Source organism: Cricetulus griseus, chromosome 2 (assembly GCF_003668045.3).
Source record: "Cricetulus griseus strain 17A/GY chromosome 2, alternate assembly CriGri-PICRH-1.0, whole genome shotgun sequence".
In the NCBI taxonomy this organism is placed as follows: domain Eukaryota; kingdom Metazoa; phylum Chordata; class Mammalia; order Rodentia; family Cricetidae; genus Cricetulus; species Cricetulus griseus.
The window spans coordinates 14,466,457-14,473,946 of record NC_048595.1 but is presented as its reverse complement, the minus strand read 5'-3'; the positions used below and the strand labels follow the sequence as shown (position 1 = coordinate 14,473,946).

At 46.4% G+C, this 7,490-nt stretch overlaps 1 long non-coding RNA gene across 4 annotated transcripts in view; it reads left to right on the top strand.

Annotated features, from left to right (window-relative positions):
- Positions 1 to 284: 284 nt before the first annotated feature.
- LOC113833876 overlaps positions 285 to 7,490 on the top strand; it is a 32,719-nt gene continuing 25,513 nt past the window's right edge. For all 4 annotated transcript variants that reach the window (XR_004768137.1, XR_004768135.1, XR_003482076.2 and 1 more), the window contains exons 1-2: positions 285 to 474; positions 4,651 to 4,798. This is a non-coding gene — a long non-coding RNA (uncharacterized LOC113833876). The remainder of the gene's footprint in view (positions 475 to 4,650; positions 4,799 to 7,490) is intronic.

Below are 7,490 nucleotides of genomic sequence, written 5' to 3'. Positions count from 1 at the left end.
ATCATTTCTGTTCATTTGTTCCTTCCTTCCTTTTCCCTGTTGTTGTCTTGGCTGGGCAAGGAGGGGCTATCTGCTCGCTCTGTTGCTCTAAGCATATCTGTCACTCACTCGGGTGATGTTTTTGGCGACATGCCTGCTGTTTACAGTGTCCAGGATTGAACTCCGGGTTCCCCAGGGGCCATGACTTTCCCTTGTGAATCTGAGCCCCAGCCAAAGACTCCCACAGAGATTTTCCCTTGTTAGTCAGAAAAAAATTTTTGGAGTAATCGAAACTGAAACTGGTGCTTCTCTGCCTCTGCTCTCCTGGCTCAGGCCCAGCATCCAGAGATGCTCTGGCCTCTCCAGTGGCTTCAGCAGCACAGATTTCTCCTGCCCCGCCCTGGGAGTCATCCCAACTGCAGGATCTGTGTTCAGACTCCTGGCCAGGACAATACTGAAGTCTTCAGACAGTCAAGGCACTTTGCAGCCTCTCAGGTAATTAAGAAAGTTCCAGTACAGGCTCCATGGGGTCAGTGAGTACTGAAGGGATTAGCAAAGGCTTGTGACAAGGATAAGGCTGTGACCTGAGTAACCTGGGCCACGCCCCTCTGCTGGAATGTACTGGGTAAGTGCCCAGGGCCCTGTGGCAGAAGGGCCAGTGCTGTGCCAGTCTCTGCTTTTGTTGGATTTTCCGCTGTCATGAATGCTGCTGGGGGCTGAGCAGGGTGCTTGCAGGCCAGTGTTCACTGTGTTATCCCACAAAGAGCATCTCAGAGTCTGGTCCTCCTATCTAGAAGCTTGTCAGTCCTAATGCTTGGGCTGCAGACCACAAACTTGGGTATCCAGACCCTGACTCCCGCTCATGGGGACAGGCCCTAGGAGCAGGAGCTGAGACCAGGCCAAAGAGGTCAGGTATGGGGAGTGAGGAGCCTCCAACAGGGAGGAGCAAAGGGCTGGAGAGAGAGAATCTGGGCAAGTGGGGTCTGAAGAACCCAAGAGGGACCTGGGTAGGGGTGGGCATAGCTGCTGCCAGAGAAAGGTCCTAGGGTTCAGGATCTCTTACAGGAGTCTTTGTCAGACCAGGGCTGGGGCAGTTCCTGAGGCCGGTCATGTCTAAAGTAAGGGTACTCAGAGGGTCATTCCTAAATGAACAAAGGCAGGGTTATGAGCAGGGTGGTTAAGGCTCAATGCTTACATTCTCCTTAGGGCTTGTGCAGCTTCCTCAGATTTCTGTACATGTACATGTTTGTATACGGGTGTGTGTGTGTGTGTGTGTATATATATATATATATATATATATGGATGTGTATATATGTACACACATATGTACAGGTATGCATGCACATGCATGTGGAGACCAGAGGTTTACCTCAGATGCCATACTCAATCACATCTCCAACTCATGTTTGGAAGCAGGGCATTTCACTGAATATGGAGCTCACTGACTGAATACACTGGCCATTTTGCAAGTTTCTTGCCTCCCTGGTACTGGGGTGGCAGGCACACAGCCTGTGCCAGTGTTTTGTTTTGTTTTCTTTCCATGGGTTCTGGGGAGAAAGGTCAGGTCTCTATGCTTGCATGATTGTATGAACAAATCATCTCCTCAACCCCTGGATTTCTTTTTAATAGTGTCTCTGCGTCCCTAATGCTAGAATTGCAAGGATGTGCCATCTTGGTTTGTTTTGTTTTGTTTTTAAAATTTTTTTAATGTGGGTTCTGGAGATCGAAGTCATCTCTGGGGATAGGGATGGGTAGCAGGGTCAGGGGAGGATCGGGAAAGGGGGCTGACCAGTGTGGGACTTGTGCCAGCAGAGGGAGCCTGCAGAAGGAGATAAAATGCCCTGGGAGACTTAGAGATGACAAGTGCAGGCTGCCAGGCTTGGGGCACTGCAGGATCTCAGCCAGGAGGGTAAAGATCAGGTGACATGGAGGCCTCTACCCAGAAATGGGATGTTTAGAGGAAAATGAAAGCCAGAGAAGGCCACCAGAGGTGAAGGGATGTGGCAATTTGGGGGTTTTTGAAACACAGTTTTGGTATCTTGGGCTGGTCTTGATATGTATGGAAGATGACCCTCTTTGCCTCTACCTCCTGAACACTGGAATCACAGGAGTGCACCACTACACCCAGTTAATACTGGAACAGGAATCGAACATAGTGGTTCCTATATCACACACACACACACACACACACACACACACACACACACACACACACACACACAGAGGATTCACACAGGTACACAATATCCTATTTCTAGAACATACCATCCTTCATTTATTAACAGTGTTCTGCCTTTACTATTGTCATAAGTGTTATATATACAAGCACACATGGGCATCTCCTTGTTTCCCATTATTTAGTCAGTTTTGTCCCATTTAGGATGGTGAGGCCAGCAGGTGTTTGTGACAGAGGAAGTAATTTGAGGGCTTGGCAAGTTGACTTACCAGGTAAAGACTTGCTGCCAAGCCTGCTTCTGTGGCTTTTATCTCTGAGCCCACTTGGTCAGAGTCACCCAACTCCTGCAAGCTGTTCTCTGACCTCACCATGTCCTACGACCACACGTCCCCACCCAGTCTTCCCCAAGGAGAAGACAACTGGTCAAGAAGGAGGAATGAGAACACAGAATAGATGCTTCTGGCTGCAGCACCTGTCACTGGCGATCATGTGCCTTTACTCACAGTCTCTCCCCACCAGAAGTCAGCGGCTCTGTCTCCTTCACTACTGGAGCCCTTCAGTGCCTGACACACAGTAGACAAGTATTTCTGTGTGGGGTTGAGTTCCCAGGGCCATGTGGAAGGTCCTGTGGTTAGGTCCTAGGGAGAGAAGTAGTCATGAGTGCTCCTGGCTGATCCTGCTGCTCCTCCTGCTTTCGCTACTGCTGGAGATGGGAGGGAGAAGGGCTAGAGAGGCCAGAGGGCTGGGGGATGCTCAGACAGCAGAGTGCCTGTCACACAAGTATGAGGCTCCAACTTTGATCCCTAGAGTTAAAATGAAGCCAGGCATGGTGGCGAGCACTGAAATCCTAGCTCTCTCTGGGGTTGATAGCTAGACAGTTTGGCTGCACTGAGAAGTTCCAGTCCTAGTCAGAAACCCTGCTCCAATAAGTGAAGAGGGCAGAGCCTGAGATGATGATGAAGATGATGAGATAGAGTTAGCTGGATTCAGACAAGTGCACAATGTCCTACTTCTGGAATACTCAATCATTCCTTTGCTGGCACTATTCAGCCTTTACCTTTGTTACAAGTGGTAATTCATGCACTGATTAATTGAAGGCTCCTCACAGCTCTTCCGAGCAGGTGAACTACCTGACATGATGCTTTCAATTAGTGAGAATGTCTAGATTCGAACCCAGGATGGAGGATCTGTGACATTACCCACTGAGCCACATGCTTTTTTGTGTGTGACATTATTGCATAGTTTGTCCAGAACCCTCCTCACTGGACTTGGAGTGAGAAGGAGTCATGGTGTTCACGTTTCACGTGAAGAAACAGAGAGGTATAGTTACTTGCCCAGGATCACACAGCTACTAAGTGGCTCCTGCAGACAAACTGGGTGAAGGGATTCAATAGTGAGTGAGTCACATGTTAACAGGTGGTCCCGCTGGACGTGGGAAGTGGCATCCTGCAGTGTCCCCACAGGGGGCATACAGGCTCCAGAGACAGTTGGGGCTGAAGGAGAGAAGGAAGACAGGGTTGTGAGTAACCCTGCTCCCATGGCTGCTCCTGAGTTGAGGCCGAAGAAGACAGAACAAAATAGAAGCCGCTGCCGTGGGCTGGAAACCACAAGGAACCAGAGACTGTCATCCCACAAAGGCCTACTGTGGCGGAGGAAGTGTGCCTGGGAGGGGATTCAGGGCTCCATCCCTGGTGGGGAAGAGCCTTGGACCCAGGTCAGCTCCAGCCAGACCCTTCTGGATCTCTCTCTCCTGAAAGCCACCCAGCCCTGAGGACTGAATCAAGAATCTAGAGGGGAAACAGCAGAGGGTCTTGAAGAGGGCCTCTCTGAGTTCCCAGGAATCTTGGAGGTGGCCCAGGCAGCTTGTGGGAGGTGTCAGGCAGGCTTAGACCAAGCAGGCCCAGCTGCTGCCTGTTCTCTGGAGCTGAAGACAGAGAGGGCCCTCAGGTGAGACTCATTCTTGGAGCTGCCCAGTATGGGTGAGTGGGGGCCTGCCCCTCTGTGGGGGACCAGAAACAGCACGGGGTGCCTGCATCTCAAAACTGACTGTCCATTGTATTCTTTTCCAGACAGGATATGGGAACGGGAGTCCAGGGCATTCGGGGCTCCCTCATGTGACCTTGAAGGACCTGTTCTCACATGACCTTGGCAGCTCCCTGGCTTCCACATCGTCCTCTATGCTTCCTTCTTGTCTGCCTTCTTGTCCCACCTTTCATTATGGCAGCCTTTCTCTACTCTTAAATTATCTAGCAGTGTCCCTGGGCCCCTGTGGTCATCAGATAAAAACAGACAAGCCTTGTCTCAGGGCTCCCTTGGGGGCCTCAGAGGGACAATTGTCTCCAGGCCCTACTGCCAGATCCGCCCTCAGAATTGTCTTACCTTTTCAACCCCTTTGTAGGGACTCCTGCTGTACCTGCACCACAATCTTGCAACCCAGGGTAAAGGGGGGAATTACCAATATAAGGGTATTTAATAGGGAAACGTCTTACTTACAGAGTGACCTAGCCAGCCGGCATGGCAGCAGTCCGTACAGCAGGCGGAAAAGTGAAACCCAGCCAACTGAACCTATCACTCTACGTCACCCCTAAGCGGGAGCTTCCCCTACACCAGGGAGCTCAATAGGTTCCTGGATGAGGACAGCAGGTGAGAAAAATGAAAACTATTAAGAGTCTTGTATTTACAGTCCACAGAAGAAGAGGGCTACAGTGCCAAGAGTCACACTGGGTGGGGTTGTCACAGTGTGAATGAGTCTGAAGGGAGAGAAAGGGAGCAGAATTGATAGCTTATTGGGATACCCCTTAGCTCTGGGCTTCCCTCTAGGGACAACTGGGCTAACACTGACTTGCACTGATACTTTTTTTTGTGCTCTAACAAATAAATCTTGCCTAAGATCAGAGGAAGGAGCTAGCCATTAGTTAACCATAAAGGTCTGGAGGTCTGTACAGACAGAAAGGAAGTAATATTTCTAGGCTGAGAGAGGAAGTGGAAAGGCAGGGTGGAGCATTGAGCTTCCTCTCTTTTCAGCTGAGAATTATTATTATTATTATTATTATTATTATTATTATTATTATTATTTGGTTTTCCAAGACAGGGTTTCTCTGTGTAGCTTTGGATTCTGTCCTGGAACTCTCTCTGTAGATCAGGCTGGCCTTGAACTCACAGAAATCTGCATGCCTCCGCCTCCCAAGTGCTGGGATTAATGTGTGTGCCACCAATGCCTGGCTTCAGCTGAGGATTTCTTAGAGGTAAGAACTAATGGCTGGAAGAGAGGAAATTTAAAGCCATATGTGGCTAATATAGAAATGAATTTATGGGGACATGATATATGACAGCAATGGAATACTCAGATTAGCATTCCTCCAGTCTCAGAAAGAAAACATAAATTAACATAAGTTTCTGGGAAAAAAAACATCAGAAGGTATTATAAAGAACAGTCACTGACAATTCAGGTTGCACAAGAACAGGGCACAACAGCTTTCAAAGGCACCAACAACCCTACATTTAAATTGGTTGGCAGACAATCCTGTATACGTTGAGCAATGGCTTTTAACATCAGAGAAACTGCAGGCTTTAGGACAGCTTGTACAAGATCAGCTAAATGCTCAGCATATTGAAAGATCAACCAGCCTTTGAAATTTTCCTATATTTGTTATTAAAAAGAAATCTGGAAAATGAATTGTAACAGACCTAAATGCTCTTAATAAGGTGATACAGCCAATAGGCTCTCTACAGTCGGAATTCCTTTGCCTTCTCTATTACCTTGATGGCCTCTTAAGAGTTACCGAGTTCGCTCAGAGATGAACTGTAGTCTGTGATGGTAAGACTTCTTTATTCGGGTAAACACCAGAGCAAAACGCAAGCCAGAGCGAGCTCACAGGAAGCAAGCTAGCACAGCCAGAGAGAAGGGCCAGGGTCTCCACGTGCAGCCCTTAAGAACCTTCCCTTATGTCACCCCGACTTCCCTTCACCCCACCCTCATGGGCGAGTCCCGGGTCCACCTGGCACCTGTTCCGGTTGCCTGGGGCGGGGCTAGGGTGTCTCCCTACAATGGCCTCTTATACTTATTGATGTAAAAGATTGTTTCTTTACAAGAAAAAGACAGAAAAATATGCTTTCATGGTGCCTACCTATAATAATTCTCAGCCTGTTAGGAGATATCAATGGAAGGTTCTCCCACAGGAAATGTTAAATAAACCCACCCTGTGCTAATATTTTAGATGGCATCCATACAAAATGAAATGTAATCGATTTCCTCAACCCATAGTTTACCATTACATGGAGTACATCTTATTAGCTGATTCACATGTAGATACTTTAGAAAGAATGTTTGAAGAAGAAAATTTTGCCTTGTTGGGGAGTACAAAAATACAAAGAGCAGATTCTATTGATAATTTAGGATACAATATAGGTCTATGCAAAATTAGATCCCATAGGGTGCAAATTAGGAGAGATAGATTGTGGACTCTTAAAGACTTTCAGAGATTGCTAGGAAATAATTCTGAGCTACAGCCCACTATTGGGGTAAAATAACCATGAACTGAGTAATTTGTTCCAGACCTTAAATGGTGACAAGGACTTACACAGTCAAGAGAATTATCAACTGAATCTGACAGAGAATTGGCTTTGATGGAAAAGAAATCACAGGACGCACAATGGATTGTTTAGATCCAGCACTTGATGGAATTCTAATGATTGCACTCTCTACCCATTCCCCTCCAGGAATATTAATGCAGAGGGAATATACTATCTTAAAATGGATCTTTTTACCACATAAACAGGGTAAAAAAATAAAAACTTATTTGGAAAATGTCTCTGATTTGATTCTAAAAGGAAAATTGAGACATTGTCAATTAGTAGGAATAGATCCAGCAGATATTGTAGTACCTTTTACTAATGATGGAATTGACAAATTATGGGCAGAAAGTAAACCTTGGCACAGAGTTTGAAGTAATTTGGGGTGTGGGAGAGATTAGCAACAATTATCCCAAAGGCAATAGAATTCAACTTATAAAGAGAACTAACTGGATTTCCTCACATTGTTCAGGGAACACCAATATCTGGAGCCCCTACATTCTATACTGATGCAAATAAATCAGGAAAGGCAGGTTATAAATCAGAAAATTTAAGTAAAGTGGCTCAAAGCCCTTATAGTTCTGTCCAAAAGTCAGAATTATATGCTATTCTCATGATATTAATGAATTTTATGGAAACTCTTTTAACATAATTAGTGATTTACAGTATCCAGAAAGAGTTATTTTGCATATTGAAACTGCTGAATTTATACAAGTTGATACAGAATTGACTTTATTATTTATTTGGTTATAAGAAATAATCA